We start from the raw sequence: 24,161 nt of genomic DNA on the forward strand, positions 1-24,161 counted from the left end.
TGGCTAGTGACAAAAGAGCCTTTACCCACACAGAGACACGTCCATGTCATGTATTGTGTATTGTCCTTTGGTGTATGTGTTAGTTAGTTTTAACACATTGTCTGTTGTGCTGTTTTTTCACCTGGTCCATAGGTGAGATTCAATGATAACAGATGCTCAATGACAGCTACAGCAGCAATAGAGGAGAAAATATTCTATTGCAGCGGAGGGATGACAGGAGGAAACGGGAAAACACAATACACAATACATCATGGAATTAGATGGGAGAGAAAAGGAAAAATATTCTTAACAAAACCTACGGTTCCGTTGGTACTTGAAAAAACATTCTTTAAAAAATCCACATCCTTGAAAAAAATATTCTATAAAAAATCCACATCCTTGAAAAAATTTTCTTTAAGAAATCCACGCCCTTGAAAAAATTTTCTTTAAGAAATCCACGCCCTTGAAAAAATATTCTTAAAAAAATCCACATCCTTGAAAAAAATATTCTTTAAAAAATCCACGCCTTTGATTGTCCTTGAAAAAATATTCTTTAAAAAATCCTCGCCTTTGATGGTCTTTGGAAAAATATTCTTTAAAAAATCCACGCCTCTGTTGATGGTCCTTGAAAAAATATTCTTTAAAAAATCCACGCCTCTGTTGATGGTCCTTGAAAAAACATTCTTTAAAAAATCCACGCTTTCGATGGTCCTTGAAAAAACATTCTTTTAAACATCCACGCCGTTGACGGTCCTTGGAAAAATATTCTTTAAAAAAATCCACTCCTCTTAGAGTCCTTGGAAAAATATTCTTTAAAAAATCCACTCCTCATAGAGTCCTTGAAAAAATATTCTTTAAAAAATCCACTCCTCATAGAGTCCTTGAAAAAATATTCTTTAAAAAATCCACGCTTTCGATGGTCCTTGAAAAAACATTCTTTAAAACATCCACGCCGTTGACGGTCCTTGGAAAAATATTCTTTAAAAAATCCACTCCTCTTAGACTCCTTGAAAAAATATTCTTTAAAAAATCCACGCTTTCGATGGTCCTTGAAAAAACATTCTTTAAAACATCCACGCCGTTGACGGTCCTTGGAAAAATATTCTTTAAAAAATCCACTCCTCTTAGAGTCCTTGAAAAAATATTCTTTAAAAAATCCACTCCTCATAGAGACCTTGAAAAAATATTCTTTAAAAAATCCACGCTTTCGATGGTCCTTGAAAAAACATTCTTTAAAACATCCACGCCGTTGACGGTCCTTGGAAAAATATTCTTTAAAAAATCCACTCCTCTTAGACTCCTTGAAAAAATATTCTTTAAAAAATCCACGCTTTCGATGGTCCTTGAAAAAACATTCTTTAAAACATCCACGCCGTTGACGGTCCTTGGAAAAATATTCTTTAAAAAATCCACTCCTCTTAGAGTCCTTGAAAAAATATTCTTTAAAAAATCCACTCCTCATAGAGTCTTTGAAAAAATATTCTTTAAAAAATCCACGCTTTCGATGGTCCTTGAAAAAAACATTCTTTAAAAAATCCACGCTTTCGATGGTCCTTGAAAAAACATTCTTTAAAACATCCACGCCGTTGACGGTCCTTGGAAAAATATTCTTTAAAAAATCCACTCCTCTTAGAGTCCTTGAAAAAATATTCTTTAAAAAATCCACTCCTCATAGAGACCTTGAAAAAATATTCTTTAAAAAATCCATGCTTTCGATGGTCCTTGAAAAAACATTCTTTTAAACATCCACGCCGTTGACGGTCCTTGGAAAAATATTCTTTAAAAAAATCCACTCCTCTTAGAGTCCTTGGAAAAATATTCTTTAAAAAATCCACTCCTCATAGAGTCCTTGAAAAAATATTCTTTAAAAAATCCACTCCTCATAGAGTCCTTGAAAAAATATTCTTTAAAAAATCCACGCTTTCGATGGTCCTTGAAAAAACATTCTTTTAAACATCCACGCCGTTGACGGTCCTTGGAAAAATATTCTTTAAAAAATCCACTCCTCTTAGAGTCCTTGAAAAAATATTCTTTAAAAAATCCCTCCTCATAGAGTCTTTGAAAAAATATTCTTTAAAATATCCACGCCTCACTTGGTCCTTAAAAAAATTCTTTAAAAAATCCACGCCTCTATTGGTCCTTAAAAAAAATCGTTAAAAAAATCCATGCCTTTAAATTGTCCTTGAAAAAAAATCTGTGGTAGTCCTTGAAAAAATATTGTTTAAAAAATCCAAGTCTCTGTTGGTCCTTGTAAAAATTTTGTTTAAAAAGTCAACGCCTCTTATAGTCCTTGAAAAAATATTCTCTAGAAAATTAACGCCTCTTATAGTCCTTGAAAATATATTCTCCTGAAAATCCACGCCTCTTGTAGTCCTTGAAAAATATTCTTTAAAAAATCCACGCCTCTTATAGTCCTTGAAAAATATTCTTTAAAAAATTCACGCCTTTGATGGTCCTTGAAAAAAATATATGTTAAATGATCCATAGTTCTGTTGGTCCTTGAAAAAATACTCTATAAAAAATCCACGCCACTATTTATTAAAAAATTCACGTCTCTGTTAGTCCTTGGACAATTATTCTTTAAAAAATCCCCGAAATTGTGGTCCTTGAAAAAATATTTTTTAAAAAAGTTGGTTCTTGAAAAACTATTCTTTAAAAATCCACGTCTTTGTTGATCCTTAAAATATATTCTTTAAAAAATCCAAGCCCCTGTTTGTCCTTGAGTCCATAAAAAATCCAAGACTCTGTTGGTCCTTGAGTCCTTAAAAAATCCACAACTCTGTTGGTCCTTAAAAAATATATTCTTTAAAAAGTCCACGCCTTTGGTGATCCTTGAAAAATATTCTTTAAAAAGTCCACGCCTTTAATGATCCTTGAAAAAATATTCTTTAGAGGTCCTTCAAAAAAAAATTTTAAATAGTTGATGGTGACAAAATGTTTTTTTAATACGTATTCTGCAGCCTTGGTCCTTAGAAATAATTCCTTTAAAGTTTATTCCCTTGTCATACAATTTAAATGTTCCGCTTCGCTGAAAAACAAAAGGAAAATATTTTCCTATTTCAAATACCCCAAAAATAAATACATGAATACCTCACAAAGAAAAATCATTTTAAAAAAAAGGGTCACTTTTGACAAAAACCATATTCCAGACCTAACAATAGGAGTTTATCACTCTCACAATGTTGAGGTCCAAAAAAAAAAAAAAAAAAAAAAAAAAAAAAAAAAAAACAGGAAAACACAAAAACTATGCAATTTATCAATCAAATAGTTGTCTTTCATTCAGAACCTCAGCCATGGAATATGTAGTGTTTATGTATGTGTGTGTGCGTTGTGTTTGTGGGTGAAAAATATTTTTCTTTTGTTCTGTATTGGGGTATGTGTGAAAGTGTCACAATGATACATTTGTGTTCTCAGCAATATGTCACAAACAATAAAAATTCAGATGAAAATAAGCAACAAAAAATTGCGGAAAAAATCAGCAATAACGAGGGGTGGTCAAAAAGTGGAAGCTTCTTCTTACTTACATACACGCCATATAACAGCGTTAAATAAAAACTTAGGATGCCTTCGTTTCAATATTTTCAAGATTCTATTTCACAGATGAGTGGATTCTGAATTTTTTAAATAAATAATTTTTTTAATTCTATTTTTGAAACTCTTCCATCCCCCTCCTCGTTAACACCCTTCCGAACACAAAGCTCCAAAACTATTTCAACAATATTCTAACAATTACCATCCTCTTTGTCATTCGCTCGCACTTCAATACAGCCAAAATGACAGAAAAAAAAAAAACAAATATCCAAATAACTTTGAAAACCCCTCAGTGCCATGAATACAAAATAGTTGTCCGAACTGAAAGTTCTAATTCGCAACATAGCCAGTGAATTATTTTTATGGCTGGTCAGTCATGGACACAATTTTTTTCTCTCACCAACAAAAAAAAAATCGGACGATATATAAACTTGCAACAATGTTTCCGCCATGAATTTATGTTGACAATGGCATTTAAAGAGACTTCTAAGCGCTACGGAATTGCTGCAATTGTTGCAATTCACTGACGTAATTGCCATGAAAGGCATCTGCATGCACTTGGCGATTTTATATCCTGCCAATAATGACAAGTGTTGTATGTGGTCCATGTGAAAGGATTATGGTTTGAAAAAAATACATTTTGGGGGAAATACTATGACAGAGGACATGAATTGGAAATTTTAAAAAAATCAAAGGAATATTGGTTCAAGGACTTCCAACAAACGTGAATTTTTTTGCAAATATTTTTTGAAGCACTAGAAGAGTTTTTTTTTTTTTAAAGAGATATTATTTCAAGAACCATCAAAGGCGTGAATTTTTTTAAAAATATTTTTTCAAGGACTTAAAGAGGCGTGGATTTTTTTAAAGAATATTTTTTCAAGGACCAACACAGGCGTGGATTTTTAAAAGAATATTTTTCAAGAACCAAAAAAGGCGTGGATTTTTTAATGAATATTTTTTCCAAGGACCAACACAGGCGTGGATTTTTAAAGAATATTTTTTCAAGGACTACAATAGGCGTGGATTTTTAAAGAATATTTTTTCCAAGGACCAACACAGGCGTGGATTTTTAAAGAATATTTTTTCAAGGACTACAATAGGCGTGGATTTTTAAAGAATATGTTTTCAAGGACTTCAAGAGGCGTGGATTTTTTGAAGAATATTTTTTCAAAGACTTCAAGAGGCGTGGATTTTTTAAAGAATATTTTTTCAAGGACCATCAACAGAGGCGTGGATTTTTTAAAGAATATTTTTTCAAAGACTATCAAAGGCGTGGATTTTTTAAAGAATATTTTTTCAAGGACCATCAAAGGCGTGGATTTTTTAAAGAATATTTTTTCAAGGACTATAAAAGGCGTGGATTTTTTAAAGAATATTTTTCCAGGGACTATAAAAGGCGTGGATTTTTTAAAGAATATTTTTTTAAGGACCAACACTGGCGTGGATTTTTTGAACAATATTTTTTCAAGGAGCAACACAGGCGTGGATTTTTTAAACAATATTTTTTCAAGGACCAACAAAGGCGTGGATTTTTTAAAGAATACTTTTTCAAAGACCTTCTAAGGCGTTGGTTTGTTATACAATATTTTTTCAAGGACCATCAAAGGCGTGGGTTTGTTAAAGAATATTTTTTCAAGGACTACTAGAGGCGTAGATTTTTTAAAGAATATTTTTTCAAGGACCATCAAAGGCGTGGATTTTTTAAAGAATATTTTTTCAAGGACTACTAGAGGCGTGGATTTTTTAAAGAATATTTTTTCAAGGACTACTACAGGCGTGGATTTTTTAAAGAATATTTTTTCAAGGACTACTAGAGGCGTGGATTTTTTAAAGAATATTTTTTCAAGGACTACTAGAGGCGTGGATTTTTTAAAGAATATTTTTTCAAGGACTACTAGAGGCGTGGATTTTTTAAAGAATATTTTTTCAAGGACTACTAGAGGCGTGGATTTTTTAAAGAATATTTTTTCAAGGACTACTAGAGGCGTGGATTTTTAAAGAATATTTTTTCAAGGACTACTAGAGGCGTGGATTTTTTAAAGAATATTTTTTCAAGGACTACTAGAGGCGTGGATTTTTTAAAGAATATTTTTTCAAGGACTACTAGAGGCGTGGATTTTTAAAGAATATTTTTTCAAGGACTACTAGAGGCGTGGATTTTTTAAAGAATATTTTTTCAAGGACTACTAGAGGCGTGGATTTTTTAAAGAATATTTTTCAAGGACTACTAGAGGCGTGGATTTTTTAAAGAATATTTTTTCAAGGACTACTAGAGGCGTGGATTTTTAAAGAATATTTTTTCAAGGACTACTAGAGGCGTGGATTTTTTAAAGAATATTTTTTCAAGGACTACTAGAGGCGTGGATTTTTTAAAGAATATTTTTTCAAGGACTACTAGAGGCGTGGATTTTTTAAAGAATATTTTTTCAAGGACTACTAGAGGCGTGGATTTTTTAAAGAATATTTTTTCAAGGACTTCTAGAGGCGTGGATTTTTTAAAGAATATTTTTTCAAGGACTACTAGAGGCGTGGATTTTTTAAAGAATATTTTTTCAAGGACTACTAGAGGCGTGGATTTTTTAAAGAATATTTTTTCAAGGACTACTAGAGGCGTGGATTTTTTAAAGAATATTTTTTTAAGGACTGCAAGAGGAATGGATTTTTTTAAAGAATATTTTTCTAAGGACTGCAAGTCGTGGATTTTTTAAAGAATATTTTTTAAGGACCATCTAAGGCCTGGATTTTTTCAAGAATATTTTTCCAAGGACCATCTAAGCAGTGGATTTTTTAAAGAATATTTTTCCAAGGACCATCTAAGCACTGGATTTTTTAAAGAATTGTTTTAAGGACTTCAAAAGGCGTGGTTTTTTAAAGAATATTGTTTCTAGGTCCAACAGGGGCGTGGATTCTTTAAAAATTCTTTTTTCAAGGACCATCAAAGGCGTGGATTTTTTAAAGAATATTTTTTCAAGGACCATCATAGGCGTGGTTTTTTTAAAAAATATTTTTTCAAGATACACCCAAGGCGACGATTTTTTAAAAAATATTTTTTCAAGATCCACCCAAGGCGAAGATTTTTTGAAGGATGTTTTTTCAAGGACCATCTAAGGCCTGGATTTTTTAAAAAATATTTTTTCAAGGACCATCTAAGGCCTGGATTTTTTATAGAATATTTTTCAAGGACCATCTAAAGCCTGGATTTTTAAAAGACTTTTTTTCAAGGACCATCAAAGACGTGGATTTTTAAAAGAATATTTTTTTTAAGTACCAAGGCAAGGATATTTTAAAAAATATTTTTTTAAAGACCATAAAAGGCGATGATATTTTAAAAAAATATATTTTTAAAGACCATAAAAGGCGATGATATTTTAAAAAATATTTTTTTAAAGGCCATCAAAGGCGAGGATATTTTAAAAAATATTTCTTTTCAAGGATCATTAAAGGCGAAGATATTTTAAAAAATATTTTTGTCAAGGACCAAAACAAATGTGAATTTTAAAGAATATTTTTCCACGGACCATCAAAGACATGAATTTTAAATAAATATTTTTTCAAGGACCATCAAAGGCAAGGATATTTTAAAAATATTTTTTTAAGGACCGTCAAAGACGATGATATTTTAAAAAATATTTTTTAATTTCAAAACTAATTTTTATGGACCATCAAAGGCGAGGATTTCTTAAAGAATATATCTTTTACAACAAATTTCCTCATAAAGGCTTTTTATGGAAGGATGACCTCCAGTTTTTCTATGGTCGAAAACTCAATGTTTTCTTGTAAAAACTGTTGATGAAATGCATTTTCGCAACAAAAACAATTGGGAATACTAAAAACTAAAAGTCAAAGCTGCGGAATTCATTACGTATTTTAATTTCTATGTTTTTTCTTTCTATCTCTTCCGCTCTCACTCCTACCCATCACCTCTTCCTCCCTTTTTTTTCTCCAATGCTTCTGTTAATCTATTCACTTTTCATTCCAATTTATCATAGTCGTTTATTTTACATGTTTTTTCCCTCGTTCCCCTTTTTCCTCTCTCTCTCTCTCCCCTTCTTTTCTCAATGTTATCACTGAATGCATATCATTAATTTTTAATGTTATTTTCATCCTTCCCCGTTACTTTCTCCTTCACAGCAGGGCAGTTTTTTTGGTTTGCTCCTTGTTGGTCATCTTTATTGCATTATTTTTGTTTTCATTTCGTTTTCCTGAGTGTTTCGTTTTTTTTTTTCTTTTTTCTTTCGTTTCTGCAGTATTGCAATAATAATGACCATTTAATTTATGTAAATTATTACAGAACGGTCCTGTAAACAAGGATTCTGTTGGGGGGAGGAGAGCGGGAATTGAAATTGTTATTCGAATTGGTTGCTGTTATTTTTTGAAAGGAGAGGAAAAAACATTTAAGCAGAGAAATTATAACAAATTGAGGGGTGCATTTTACAGAGAAAGGTCAAGGACTCTTTGCACAAATTTCCGAAAGAAAATACCCCACACATTTGGCCCAAACTTTGCATAAAGAGATTTATAAAAAAAAACTATCAGTATCAGGCTAAATTTGAAATACATTGCTAGGACTGTTATGTTAATGTTATATTCCCAAAAAAAAATGGTCCCGACAGATTTGGTCCAAACTTTGTATATAGGGTCTTACAATTTGCTGACATAATTGTGAATGAAAGGAGCTAAGGATTTTCAGACCCAATTTTAAAATACGACCATATTCTATGCTAAAGACACTAATTTCAAATGTTCTACTGGGAGACCTGCCGAAATTTGATTAAATCTTTGGATCATGGATGGCTTCCACAATTCTGAGACATTATTTCGCAGGAAATAACCAGAGGATTTTCAGACTCAGTTTGGCCCATGACTTTCATGCAAAATGTTCTGCTAAAGACATGTCATGGCTGGCTCAAAGTTTGCATGAAGGAATCCTCTGAACTTCACATAAAGCTGCCCATAACTCTCAGGCATCATTTTGATTAGGAGCACCCCAGGATCTTCAGATCAAAACATGGGAGATAAAAATACTGCAACAAAGTCAAATGCCATAATTTTTACATTTTACTGAATGAAAGCTAAAAATGTCGGAATCGGCATCAAATTTCGGAATAAGTTTAGATTTGTTCGAATTGGTCACCTTTAGCACGAATTATGACCTTCAAACGACCAAGGCTTTAGTACACCCTCCAGAATATTTTCGCGATAATATTCGGCATTTATTCTGATGCCACGGTCGATTATACAAGCGGAGAGCGACAATCGGCTGTTATGGTGGCCCACATATGACCTTCAAACGACCAATGAAACCATCACACGCTGCCCGAATGTTGCTCTGCGGTATTTTGGCCCATTCCCGGCGAAGCGATTGCTTGAGGTGATCGACATTTTGGTATTTTTTAGTGCCAACCTTGCTTTCCAAAATACTCCAGCGACAATAATCCAACGGATTGGTATCCGGAGATTTTAGTGGCCATTGTGCGCTGGAAATGAAGCGAGGAAATTCATTTTGTAACCATTCTTGGGTGGGCGGTGCTGAGTGCGATGGTGCTGATTCCTGTTGGTACTGATGTTCAAGGTCTGCGCCAAAATATTTGCGTTCTCAAGGCTTTAATAGACCCTCCAGAATATTTTCGCGATAATATTCGGCACCTATTCTGAAGCCATGGTCGAATAATACGAGCGGAGAGCCACCATTGACTTTATGGCGGCCCACACCATCACCATGGCCGGCCTGAGGCTTGAGTTCTGGTGGCCAACCGAAGGTGCACATTTTCAGCTGACCTCTTTGGCAAGTAAACACGAGCGGATCATTTTGTTTGGTTACAAACTGCTGCTGGACAACGAATATTTTCTCATTGGAGAAAACCATATTCGGAAGTTCACCACTTTCGGCCAAGCGAAGGTAGTACTTTTCAGCTCTTTTGAGTCTATTTTCTTTCTGTTGCGGTGTAAGTTCTGGCACTTTTTGGAATTTCATTGGCTTAACCCCGAGCTAATTTTTCAATATTTGCCGAATGGAATATTGCGGCCACTGCGACGCGATCAAGTCGCTTCTGTTGTTTTCTCCCGTCCACTTCCTTGACGTCGGGCTACGCTACCAGTATCACCAGGTAACGAGCGATGGTATGAGACACAAGAGATTTATTCAGATTTAAATGCTGGAGTGCTCTCACGATAGCCACTTGTGGTTTTCCAGTCAAATTTTAAGAAATCGCACTATCACGCTCGGATTCCATCACGAATAATTTTTTTTTTCTGGAAAATTCTCACCAAAATGCTTTTGTACGACGCTTGTAAACAATATAATGAGCTGTCACTGGAATAAATTTAACAGCTGTCGGATAAATCTAACAGCTGTCAAATTTCAATAGGGAATTTTTGAGCCCATCTATGGGCTCTCTCAAATTTCTATAGGAAATTTTTGAGCCCATCTATGGGCTCTCTCAAATTTCAATAGGAAATTTTTGAGCCCATCTATGGGCTCTCACAAATTTCTATAGGAAATTTTTGAGCCCATCTATGGGCTCTCTCAAATTTCTATAGGAAATTTTTGAGCCCATCTATGGGCTCTCTCAAATTTCAATAGGAAATTTTTGAGCCCATCTATGGGCTCTCTCAAATTTCTATAGGAAATTTTTGAGCCCATCTATGGGCTCCCAATTTTCAGTAGGAAATTTTTGATATATCGCATATTCACGCCAAATATTTTGTTGATAAAAATATTGCGATATGTGAAATTTTTGGAAGAATCTGGTGCTTATTTCAAATTTTCTAGGTATATTTATATAAAAATGTTGACCCTTTGTGGAGGAGGTACCAAAAGGAGTGAACCGATATATTCCATATTCATACCAGATCTTGTGTTGATAAAAATATTCACATATGCAAATCATGAAGTCAATCGGACCTATATTTCATATTTTATGGCAGTTATAATTATTCAAAAATTTGACCCCTTGTGGGGTCAAGGGGTGGTTCGATATATTTCATCTTCATATTAGATCTAATGTTGGTAAAAATATTGAGATGTGAAAAAAAATTGAATGGACTCGGATGATAAGTTCGCGTTTTATGAGCTTCATGGATATTCAAAGTTTTGACTCTTTGTGGGGGAGCTACTAGAAGTCGGACGAGTGGCTTAGAAATGACAGCAATTTGAATTTGGGTGAAGTTTTTTCATCTCACCCTGTATGCTCATCAGAACAAATTTGGTAAAAAAATCAGAAGATTGTCGACTCCATAATTTATAAAAATCAATAATTTCCTTGGAAAAGTTCTACAGAATTTTTCTTTAAATTTTTCAATTTTTTTAAAAAAATATTCCTCCAAAAAATTTTCTCAAAAATCGGCAACATCATAAATATCGCCAAACGGCCAAAACCGCCAAAAACAATAATTCATAGAAAATTACTAACGCTCATTTAACGCTCTTGTCCAAAGGGCAGCGAGAGCCGTACACACACACACACAGACACACACACGAATACCCATGTTCCGCATTCATATTTTCTAATGCATGTATGGGTCAGGATTTATATCTCTCTCGGTATATAAGTTTGAATGTGCCTACATACCCGCATGCTTGACCGGGCACAACGACAGAGTCCAATGGCTGGACTAGACCAGACTGGTTCACATTTTATAAGCTCAGCATTCAAACAGAAATATTTTGTTGACTTCCCAATGGAACGTAACCAGGAATTGGTTATACAGGTCGAACTCGTTTATCACACACACACACACACGAAAGCACAATAAAAACCATGCCAAAGGCTCACACACACACACACAACGAAGAAAAAGTCATTCAGCCAACTAGTCAACCTAACCTGGCCTAGCCTAGCCTCACTTCTCCTCCTCTTTGGCAACAATTTATGAGCTAAACAAAAAGTTTCCCCCCTGCTCAGCCTTTTGTGATTCGTTGCCTTTGAATGTTTACAACCTGGTCAATATTTAACACGCAATGGTTAAGCTTTGAAGTTCCATTTGGCAATGCTACGAAACACCGGTATCTGTGCATGCATGATTTTGTGTGATTTTGGCCGGAAAAGTCAATGCAGAATGTATGGCCAATCAATGGGCCATGCAAAATACCGGGGATAGTTAACAAATATGTAAAGATTGGCTGGCGGAATTAAAGAGATTAGAAAAATGGATTGGAGATAAATGCGGAAAAACGGAAATACCATTAAAAAAAAGACTTTAGGAACTCAATAGGAAATTTTTGAGCCCATCTGTGGGTTCTCCAATTTCAAAAGGAAATTTTTGAGCCCATCTATGGGCTCTCAGAAATTTCAATAGGAAATTTTGGAGCCCACCTAGGGATTCTCAGAAATGTCAATAGGAAATTTTCGAGCTCAAATTCCTATAGGAAATTTTTGAGCCCATCTATGGGCTCTCAAATTTCTATAGGAAATTTTTGAGCCCATCTATGGGCTCTCAAATTTCAATAGGAAATTTATGAGCCCATCTATGGGCTCTCAGAAATTTCAATAATAAATTTTTGAGCCCATCTATGGGCTCTCAAATTTCTATAGGAAATTTTTGAGCCCATCTATGGACTCTCAGAAATTCCAATAGGAAATTTTTGAGCCCATCCATGGGCTCTCAAATTTTAATAGGAAATTTTTGAGCCCATCTATGGGCTCTGAAATTTCAATAGGAAATTTTTGAGCCCATCTATGGGCTCTGAAATTTCAATAGGAAATTTTTGAGCCCATCTATGGGCTCTGAAATTTCAATAGGAAATTTTTGAGCCCATCTATGGGCTCTGAAATTTCAATAGGAAATTTTTGAGCCCATCTCAATTTTCAATAGAAAATTTTTGAAGCTCTGAATTTCAATAGGAAATTCTTGAGCCCATCTATGGGCTCTCAAATTTCTATAGGAAATTTTTGAGCCCATCTATGGGCTCTCAAATTTCTATAGGAAATTTTTGAGCCCATCTATGGGCTCTCAAATTTCTATAGGAAATTTTTGAACCCATCTATGGGCTCTCAAATTTCTATAGGAAATTTTTGAGCCCATCTATGGGCTCTCAAATTTCTATAGGAAATCTTTGAGCCCATCTATGGGCTCTCAAATTTCTATAGGAAATTTTTGAGCCCATCTATGGGCTCCCAGAAATTTCAATAGGAAATTTTTAAGCCCATCTATGGGCTCCCTAATTTCAATAGGATATTTTTGAGCCCATCCATGTGCTCTCATATTTAAATAGGAAATTGTATGACATTATGACTTCAATATCTCCAAACTGTCTGCCTAGCTGCCTACCTCCCTACCTAGCCGCCAGCTTTGTTTCGACAATTATTTTCCTCTCTCATGCAATAAATGCAAGTGTTTCGTTAACCTTTCTACTCCATGCGCCCAGTAATAAAACATAAAATTTCCATATTTCCTCTTTTTTGTTGTTGGTGCTGCTCGACGTTGTAGTTATTGTCTGAATGCTGACATTCAACGTTTCAATGTCTTTTTAAGCTGTCTTTATTTGACTTTAATTGCCCTCTTTTGCTTGGTATGTCTCTCTCGTTCTCTTTCTTCCTTTTTTTGATACGAACGAAAAGCTTTGTTGCAATAAAAATGTAATTTTTTATTTGTCTTCCCTCTTTTGACTTCTCCTGGCCTGTTCCTGGAGTTTTTTTTTTTTTTTTTTTTTTTTTTTTGAAAAATAAAAATGGAAAATGAAAACATAGAAAAAACTTATATCCATGACTTTTGTGTAATGTATACCGCTCATGGCAAGGGAATTTTCTCTCCTCTCTTCTCATGCTCTCTTGGCTGGGGGAGTCAGTCCTGTGAGGCCAGGAAACATGTCCTGTTTGTTATGTTTGTTGTTGTTGTTCTGGGTACCCATTACACAACATTAGATTGTCTCGTGCATTATCCTTACACATTTGTGAGATGCTAAGTTGTTAGACAGCCTTTCAAGTCCTGGAGATAGTTTTCTCCCTCTCTCTCTCCCTCTCTCACCGCTCCTTACACTTTTCCATCTCAGCATTTGTCTACGTTTTACTACAGTTATTGTCGAGATGGTTTCGATGTCATAGTTCCTGTCACAAGTTACATCAGCTTCTCATGGCCAACATCATAGTCAAATGGAAATGGAGCCTTGCTTAGATCCCCTCTCCCTCTCTCTCCCACCTACGTTTTGCTTGTTTAGTTTTAGTTATTTGTCGTTTTGCTGTCATATTATGCAAATAGGATAATCGTTATTAGTGGATAGTTTTCTCTCTGTTTTCAAGTAATATTTGCAAAAAATCCTTACATTCCTAGTCGTCCTGCCTCTTCATCTTCTTCTGCTCCCTTTTGTTTGTGTCCTTGCTTTGAGAGTTAGTATGAACTTCTTTCCGACATTATTCTTGAGTTATTTCCATAGTTAAGTTTCTGAAGAGGAAAACAAATAAAACTGTAGAACAGAAACTGTTGATGATTATGAGGACGAAGATGATGATGGGAATGGGAATGAGACTGAGAATCAACTCGAAAGGAATTGTAGTTTTTATTGTCTTCAAGAAGAAGCACAAGAAATGGAGATGATGGACAGAACTGTTGGTTAGACCGGATAAAATGTGTAATAAATTATGTATAATTTATTTTTTTTACTGCTGAGATAAAAAGCTTGAAAGGGATAAGAATGTAAGCAGAATATTATGAAGTCAGAGCAGAATTAAAAAAAAATAAGCACAAGAAAACTCGAATAGACATTTTTATACCCTACAACATTTTGTTTTGGGGGGTATTATACGTTTGAATGGACAAACATGTTTGACCGACCTCGAAATATTGGTCTTAGACCCACTACGTTATCCTACCTCGCTTTGCTAAGTCGACATAGCTTTGTGTATGCGTCCGACCGTTCGTCTGCCTGTCCATGTTAATTTGTAATCACGCTAAATGTCACAATTATGACCCAACCTTCTCAAAAATTTGCACTGGGATAGGGTTAGTGCCAGAATAGAAGCCTTTTGATTTTGAAGATGTTCAAAAAAATATTTAGCTCTTGAAATTTATACAAAACTGAAACATATCCTGATTTCCCAGTCGCTCTATAGGTCACAATAAAAAACAATCGACACAGAATTTTCCAGGAAGTTAGAGTTTAGGACAAAGCAAAAGCCCAGCCCATATTGGATCGCCATAGGCTAACATTCAGCAGGTAAAATGGACCACAACTTTTGGTTACAATTTTTCTCAACACGATGAGAGGCCGTTCAAAACCCAAAGGTAACACTTTTGCACAGTATGACATTATTTCGAAAAAATTCGAAAAAAGGGCCTCTATGAGGCCTCTCTACAATATATTACAAAGTTGTAGGGTATCATATGGTCGATCCCCAACGACTATAACCTTTGCTTATTTGCTTTATAATAAAGTAGATAGCGCCCGCTATTTCGCCAGCCAAAAATTCCACCTTAAAATTTTAGATTCGTTCAATATCAAATTTCATGATCCCAGCTCTATACACCCACTCACTACCAAATTTAGTACCATTTAGTACAATTATCCGAAGCCAGCTCACTCTCTCCACAGACACCAACTGTGACATCCATATTCAATTTGAGCTCTATCCCTTCTCCCATTACCCAATTTAGTACTATTTAGTACTTTTCGTGCACTTATAGCACACATTTCCAAAGCCACATCCATATCTCAATTTTAGATACCAACAGAGAACTCAATATCAAATTTGTGGATTCCAACCCCATCCTTTCACCCAATACCCAATTTAGTACCTCTTAGTACTCAAAAACAGACACCAAGACTGACAACTATATAAAATTTCAAGATTTTAGATTTCAGATTTCAAAACTCTGAATCTCTTCCGCCAATAACAAATTGTACGAAATATAGTACCATTTCGAACTTTTCGTACAATTATAGTATGCATTTTCAAATTCCAATCCATATTTCAGTTCCAAATACCAACAGAGACTTCAATATTAAATTTGAGGATTTCAGACCTATCCCTTCACCGAGTACGAAATTTAGTACCATTTAGTACATTTCTTACAAAAATATCGGACGCACTTCCAAAACTACTGCTATATCTTAATCACCTCACAGACACCACATCTAATTACAAAAAGTGCAAGAACTTACTCCGCAACAGAAAGAAAATCGATTCAAAAGAGCTTAAGAGTTGCTTCGCTTGGCCGAAAGTGGTGAAGTGCCGAATTTGGTTTTTTCCGCTCCGATGAGAAAACATTCATTGTCCAGCAGTTTGTAAACAAACAAAATAATAGTGTTTACTTGCCAAAGAGGTCAGCTGAAATGTGCACCTACGGTTGGCCATCAGAACTCAAGCGCAGACTATGGTGATGATGGTGTGGGCCGCCATAAGAGCAGATGGCCGCTCTCCGCTCGTATTAATCGACCCTGGCATCAGAATAAATGCCGAATATTATTGCGAAAATATACTGGAGGGTGTATTAAAACCTTGGGCACGCAAACATTTTGGGCGCAGGCCTTGGACATCGCACTCAGCACGCGCCACCCAAGAATGGTTACAAAATGAGGTTCCTCGCTTCATTTCCAGCTCACAATGGCCACCAAAATCCCGGGATACGAATCCGTTGGACTATTGTGTCTGGAGTATTTTGGAAAGAAAGGTTGGCACTAAAAAGTACCAGAGTATCGAATAAAATTAAAAAAAACCAGTAAGGAAAGCTCAAAAGTCGGGCGGGGCCGACAATATGATACCCTACACCACTGTGCATATTTAGTAGAGCTCTCGTAAAAAGGTTTATGCAGGGCATTTCAGAGCTCTATGAGATATTTGGTACAAAATCAAAATCTATCTAATTCTATCGTGCATTTTACGAACTATAGCTATCTCTGAACCGGGTTTCTCCAAATTTTACGTATTAGCTTCTAGACTGGTGATTTGGGCTGATATTGACCATTTAGTGCACATTTAACCCGAAATCGGATGAAGATATATATGGGAGCTATATCCAAATCTGAACCGATTTCGATAAAATTTAAAACAGCTATTCCTGTGCTCCATCTAATACCTGGTACCAAATATCACGGTTGTGGAGTGAATATTACGAATGTATGGGACTAAAACTCTAAATCGGATGAAACATATATATGGTTGCTAAATCTATATCTGAACCGATTTTCACTAAATTTGATATACTTGCTTCTAGGCTGAATTTGGTCCGATGTACTAAAATTCAGTCCATTTGGACTTATATCGGCCATTTGGTGCACAATTAACCCGAAATCGGATAAAGATATATATGGGAGCTATATCCAAATCTGAACCGATTTCGATAAAATTACAAAAAGCTATTTCTGGGCTGTATCTTATATCTGGTACCAAATATCATTATTGTGGAGTGCATATTACGAATGTGAGAGGCTTAAACACCAAATCGGATGAAAGATATATATGGGAGCTATAGCTATATCTGAACCGATTTTCTCCAAATTTGATATACTTGCTTCTAGGCCGAACTCGGTTGGGTGTGCCAAAATTCAGGTAATTTGGACTGATAGTGGACATTTGGTGCACATTTAACCCGAAATCGGATGAAGATATATATGGGAGCTATAGCTGTTTCTGAACCGATTTTCTCCAAATTTGTTGTATTTGCTTTAAGGCTAATCTCGGTCACATGTGCCAAAATTCGGGCCATTTGGGCTGATATTGGCCATTTGGTGGTCAATTAACCCGAAATCGGATGAAGATATATATGGGAGCTATATCCAAATCTGTACCGATTTCGATAAAATTTAAAACAGCTATTTCTGTGCTCCATCTAATACCCGGTACCAAATATCACGGTTGTGGAGTGCATAGTAGAAATGTGAGGGACTTAAAGATCAAATCGGATGAAAGATATATATGGGAGCTATAGCTATATCTGAACCGATTTTCTCCAAATTTGATATACTTGCTTCTAGGCCGAACTCGGTTGGGTGTGCCAAAATTCAGGTAATTTGGACTGATAGTGGATATTTGGTGCACATTTAACCCGAAATCGGATGAAGATATATATGGGAGCTATATCTAAATTTGATCCGATTCTCACCAATTTCAATAGGGTTCGTCCTTGGACCAAAAAAATATTGTTTGGAAAATTTCATCTCAATCGGATAATAAATGCGACCTGCATTTTGTTCACAAGAATACATGGACAGACGGACGGACGGACGGACGGACAGACGGACGGACATACATAAATCGACTCAGAAAGTGATTCTATGAAGGTTCTCAAAAGTAACTATGGGTCTATCTCGTTTCCTTCTCCATGTTACAAACAAATGCACAAAGACATAATACCCTTACCACTATGTGGTGTAGGGTATAAAAAATGTAAAAATTATAGCGTTTGACTTTGTTGCAGTTTTTATGGATCTCACCCTGTGCACATTTCCGAAACCACCGTCTTATTTCCAGGCGACACATTAACAGCGACCCTAATACCATATTACAAATTTGAAGCACTATCGACTCACCCAATACCCAATTATACTAAATATTGTACTATTTAGGACTTTTCGTACAGTTCGTACGTTTAGTACACATTTCCAAAACCACCTCCGTATATCAAACATACTTTCCTACCTTGATTCTCATACCAAATTTTTAGTTTTAGCTCTCCCATAATACCGAATGGTAGCATTTTAGAAGTTATGTACCATTTTTAAACTTTTCCTCACCTCAAGGTTAGAATTTCCAAAACACCTTTGGTACATCCATCCTGCACTCCATCTAAGACTCTTATTCCAAATTTCAAAATTCTAGCTCATACCGTTTGTCGAATACAAATTATTAAAATATTAGTAGATTATAGTACTTTTCGTACCCTTTTAGTACGTATTTCCAAAATCCCAGCCTTATCACATGCCTACACTCCTGCAAAATTTCAAAATTCTAACTTCAGCCGTTTCGTCTGGGCCTTGATTTCTAGTGTCTTACAACCACTCAGAACCCCGTTTATCGAATTTTCAAAAAAAAAAAACTAAAAAAGCTGTAAGTTCGGCCAGGCCGAACTTTTATTACCCTTCACCATTTGGTACAAATTTGGCAATTTTCAAATAAATGAAATTCGATAAAAATTCAGTTAAAATCTTAAAAATACCGAATGTAGCTATTATATTAGGGTCTATACGACGACATAAACCTGCGTTGGTAACATTTGTCATAAGCCATTACAATATTCAAATGCGAAACTTAAAAAATCACCAAAATACCAAATATAGGGTGGTACCATGGGTGTTATAAAACGTAGACCTGCACAGACGATTTTCTGCCGTAGGCTGTGGTATCCATTACGAACTTCAAATGCGAAATTTGAAATAATTCCGGTAAATAATGTCGCCAAAATCATCAAAATACCCAATATCGGGAGGCACCGTTACATGGGGGCTATAGGAAGACGTGGGCCTGCACAGGCAATTTTATATCATAGGCTGTACTATTCCTTACGAAATTCAAATACCAAATTTGAAATAGTTCCGGTAAATAATGTCTCTAAAATCATCAAAATACCGAATATCGGGAGGTACGAAGACTTGGACCTGCACAGACAATTTTCTGCCTTAGGTTGTAGTATCCATTACGTACTTCAAGTACCAAATGTGAAACTATGCCGGTGAATAAATTCGCTAAAATCTTCAAAATTTTATCAATCTACTTCAATTCGTTCGGAAGCTAGAGTGATTTCTACAGATGGACAGACGGAAGGACATAGCTAAATCGACATAGAATTTCATGCTGATTAATATATATACTTTGTGGGGTCGAAAATGTGTATTTCGAGGTGTTATAAACGGAATGACAATCTTAATATACCCTCCATACTATGTTGGAGGGTATAAACAATATTTCTTTAAGGGTAACCAGGTTACGTCTTTAAAAAAATATTGTTTTAAGGGACCCCAGGATAAAATAATTTTGACTCTTCCTTAAGAAAAATTCCCCATTCCCAATTTAATTCCATTAAATTCCTTTCAACCATTATTCCTAGTTTTGGTGTGACCGAGGCTTCAATTGTTGGCGTTCATTCATGGTCGTAGACGCTTTAACTTATGTCAAGGACTGTTCACTTGCACCTAGGCAAACACACACTCACGTACACTCATTCTGGAGGCTGAAGTAGTAAAAAAACACTCTCTGAAACTTATGGTGCACATATGTATCTGTGTGCATGTGTACAGCTGTTGTTCATTTTTTTGAAGAGCTAGTGAGCCTCGACTCTTCTCTATTTACCTTCGAGACATTTGATGTTAACAATATTTGTCCATTTGTATGGAGTACTAGATGCTCCACTTCATTCTTTTATATTGTTGTTGTAGTTGTAGTAGTAACTGCTGTTGTTGTTGCTGTTTGCTGTCATTATTATACTCATCTGGTGTAACAATACCAGCAGCAGGCACTTCTTCTGACGTCCTCGACATGGAATTGTGTATTCGAGCAACATGCAACACCTTTCAGACATTCATTCGAACATGTGTAGCAACATATGTTTGAATGTATGTATGTATGTATGTATGTATGGAGGTACATTTTAACGAACCACCATCCAGGCCATCCAGCCAGACTAACAATTGCAGGCAATGACCGTGCGGCATGTGGTAAAGACTTGTTGTGGGTCTAGTTTTTCTTTCCAACTTCTTTGTCTGTCATTTCGAAGTCTGGTGTTTCATTGAAACACTTTGCAACAATTGTAAGCAATTTGTTGGGGGGTTATGTTGTTCGTGGACGGCGTGACCATTTGGAGGTACATTTTGTACTGGCAAAGTTTTTTGGCTCAAGAAATTTCGGAGTTATAGAAAAAACAAATAAAAAAGTTGTAAGTTCGGCCGGGCCGAACTATGAATACCCTCCACCATTTGGTAAAATTTTGGCAATTTTCAAAAAAATAAAATCCATTAAAAATTCTGTTAAAATCTTAAAAATACCCAATGTAGCCGTATATTAGGGTCTGTACGACGACGTGGACCTGCATAGGCAACTTTTATCATAAGCTATTATAATATTCAATTGCTTATCTTGAAAAAAAAAATCTGTTTATAATGGAGTTAAAATAAATAAAATTCCGAATATAGGGAGGTACAATACTTGACCTGCACAGACAATATTTTGGCATAGGCTGTAGTATCTATTACGAACTTCAGATACCAAATTTGAAACAATTCCGATAAATAGTGTCGCTAAAATCATCAAAATACCGAATATCGGAGGATATTGTTATATGGGGGCTATACGAAGACGTGGACCTACATAACCGATTTTCTGTGTTAGGCTGTACTATCCATTACGAACTTCAAATACCAAATTTGAAACAATTCCGGTAAATAATGTCGCTAAAATCATCAAAATACCGAATATCGGAGGATTCCGTTATATGAGGGCTATATGAAGACGTGGACCTACATAACCGATTTTCCGTCTTAGGCTGTACTATCCATTACGAACTTCAAATACCGAATTTGAAACAATTCCGGTAAATAGTGTCGCTAAAATCATCAAAAGACCGAATATCGGAGGATACCGTTATATGGGGGCTATACGAAGACGTGGACCTACATAACCGATTTTCTGCCTTAGGCTGTACTATCCATTACGAACTTCAAATGCCAAATTTGAAACAATTCCGGTAAATAGTGTCGCTAAAATCATCAAAATACCGAATATCGGGAGGTACCGTTATATGGGGGCTGTACGAAGACGTGGACCTACATAACCGATTTTCCGTCTTAGGCTATACTATCCATTACGAACTTCAAATACCAAATTTGAAACAATTCCGGTAAAAAATGTCGCAAAAATCATCAAAATACCGAATATCGGAGGGTTCCGTTTGATGGGGGCTATACGAAGACGTGGACCTACATAGCCCATTTTCAATACCAAAAGTCCTGCAGACATAATACACATTTGAGTAAATTTTTATCAACTTACTGCATTTCGTTCGGAAGCTAGAGTGATTTCCACAGACGTACAGACGGACTGACGGACGGATGTTGATAATCGACATAGAATTTTATGCTGATTAAGAATATATATACTTTGTGGGGTCTAAAATGTATATTTCGAGGTGTTACAAACGGAATGACAAACTTAATATACCCTCCATACTATGGTGGAGGGTATAATAATTTTAAGATGAGAAACAGTTTAACAAGGACCTCATGGACAAAGAGGTCCTCTGCTTGAAGGAAAAGAAAAAAAAGCACCAACAATTCGGAAAAAAATCTCAGCCCTTCTCTAAATAATCCCTTCCTAAAATATTATCCCCAAAACCCCCCTCTCACCATCCAGAATCCTCCATTTCTATTCCACAACCCTGTCTCCTTGCATCCTGTCATATCTCAATATATATTCCGCCAAAGAAATATAAACCTATTTCATCTATTTGAACATAAAATATTGATGACATTTATTATTGGCTTTATTACATGGAGTAGAATAACCCAGCCAAATTCCGCAGGGGTGGGGGGAGCAAAACTACGAAGAAAATTCTTTTCAATAACTCTCTTTTGCGCTCGCTCTCTCTCAATTTAAGCTGCCAAAAAATATATATTTTTTTCTGATACTTTGGCAAAAGGATTGCAGGATGTCGGCACTAAAGCTGTTCACCGTCAGCGGTTACTCCAAGGTGCAGATGATATCAGTAGTGGCGGTAAGGGTGTTGGAATTGGTGGCTGTGGCGTTGATGAAGATGTCGTTGACGATGAAAATATTTTCACTGTTGCCATTGACATCCAACATCTCGAGCTGAGGTTGCAGTCACATAGACTTAGTGTTCAAATCTCAATTTAATGTCAACATATCCCTGGAGGTGGGTGGATAGATTGCAGTAACGTAAGCTGAGATCTCTTGCAGCGAGGTTTTTGTCATTTTTTTCTCACAATTTTGAAAGATGCAATGATTTTTTGGGAAACAATATTTGTGGCATGAGGTAGATATCAAAGAAAAAAAAAAAAGAAAAAAAATATCTAAAAAGATTGGTGGAAATTATCGGCTTCCATTTTATGGGGAAAGAATTCGGAAACGGGTATGAAATTTTAAGAAGGTTATAAAATAATGAAAGAAAAAATTCTTTAAAAAATCCAAATCAGTGATGGTCCTTGGAAAAAAATTTTAAAAAATCCAAATCAGTGACGGTCCTTGGAAAAAAAATTTTAAAAAATCCACATCAGTGATGGTCCTTTAATAAAATATATTAAAAAAATCCACGCCTCTGTTGATGGTCGTTGAAAAAATATTCTTTAAAAAATCCACGCCTCTGTTGATGGTCGTTGAAAAAATATTCTTTAAAAAATCCACGCCTCTGTTGATGGTCGTTGAAAAAATATTCTTTAAAAAATCCACGCCTCTGTTGATGGTCGTTGAAAAAATATTCTTTAAAAAATCCACGCCTCTGTTGATGGTCGTTGAAAAAATATTCTTTAAAAAATCCACGCCTCTGTTGATGGTCGTTGAAAAAATATTCTTTAAAAAATCCACGCCTCTGTTGATGGTCGTTGAAAAAATATTCTTTAAAAAATCCACGCCTCTGTTGATGGTCGTTGAAAAAATATTCTTTAAAAAATCCACGCCTCTGTTGATGGTCGTTGAAAAAATATTCTTTAAAAAATCCACGCCTCTGTTGATGGTCGTTGAAAAAATATTCTTTAAAAAATCCACGCCTTTGTTGATGGTCGTTGAAAAAATATTCTTTAAAAAATCCACGCCTCTGTTGATGGTCGTTGAAAAAATATTCTTTAAAAAATCCACGCCTCTGTTGATGGTCGTTGAAAAAATATTCTTTAAAAAATCCACGCCTCTGTTGATGGTCGTTGAAAAAATATTCTTTAAAAAATCCACGCCTCTGTCGATGGTCGTTGAAAAAATATTCTTTAAAAATTCCACGCCTTTTGTAGTCCTTGAGAAAAATATTCTTTAAAAAATCCACGCCTTTTGTAGTCCTTGAAAAAAATATTCTTTAAAAAATCCACGCCTTTTGTAGTCCTTGAGAAAAATATTCTTTAAAAAATCCACGCCTTTTGTAGTCCTTGAGAAAAATATTCTTTAAAAAATCCACGCCTTTTGTAATCCTTGAAAAAATATTCTTTAAAAAATCCACGCCTTTTGTAGTCCTTGAAAAAATATTCTTTAAAAAATCCACGCCTTTTGTAGTCCTTGAAAAAAATATTCTTTAAAAAATCCACGCCTTTTGTAGTCCTTGAGAAAAATATTCTTTAAAAAATCCACGCCTTTTGTAATCCTTGAAAAAATATTCTTTAAAAAATCCACGCCTTTTGTAGTCCTTGAAAAAATATTCTTTAAAAAATCCACGCCTTTTGTAGTCCTTGAAAAAATATTCTTTAAAAAATCCACGCCTTTTGTAGTCCTTGAAAAAAATATTCTTTAAAAAATCCACGCCTTTTGTAGTCCTTGAAAAAATATTCTTTAAAAAATCCACGCCTTTTGTAGTCCTTGAAAAAATATACTTTAAAAAATCCACGCCTTTTGTAGTCCTTGAAAAAATATACTTTAAAAAATCCACGCCTTTTGTAGTCCTTGAAAAATATTCTTTAAAAAATCCACGCCTTGTGTAGTCCTTGAAAAAATATTCTTTAAAAAATCCACGCCTTGTGTAGTCCTTGAAAAAATATTCTTTAAAAAATCCACGCCTTGTGTAGTCCTTGAAAA

Source organism: Musca domestica, unplaced genomic scaffold, assembly GCF_030504385.1.
Source record: "Musca domestica strain aabys unplaced genomic scaffold, Musca_domestica.polishedcontigs.V.1.1 25, whole genome shotgun sequence".
NCBI classification, from domain to species: Eukaryota; Metazoa; Arthropoda; class Insecta; order Diptera; family Muscidae; genus Musca; species Musca domestica.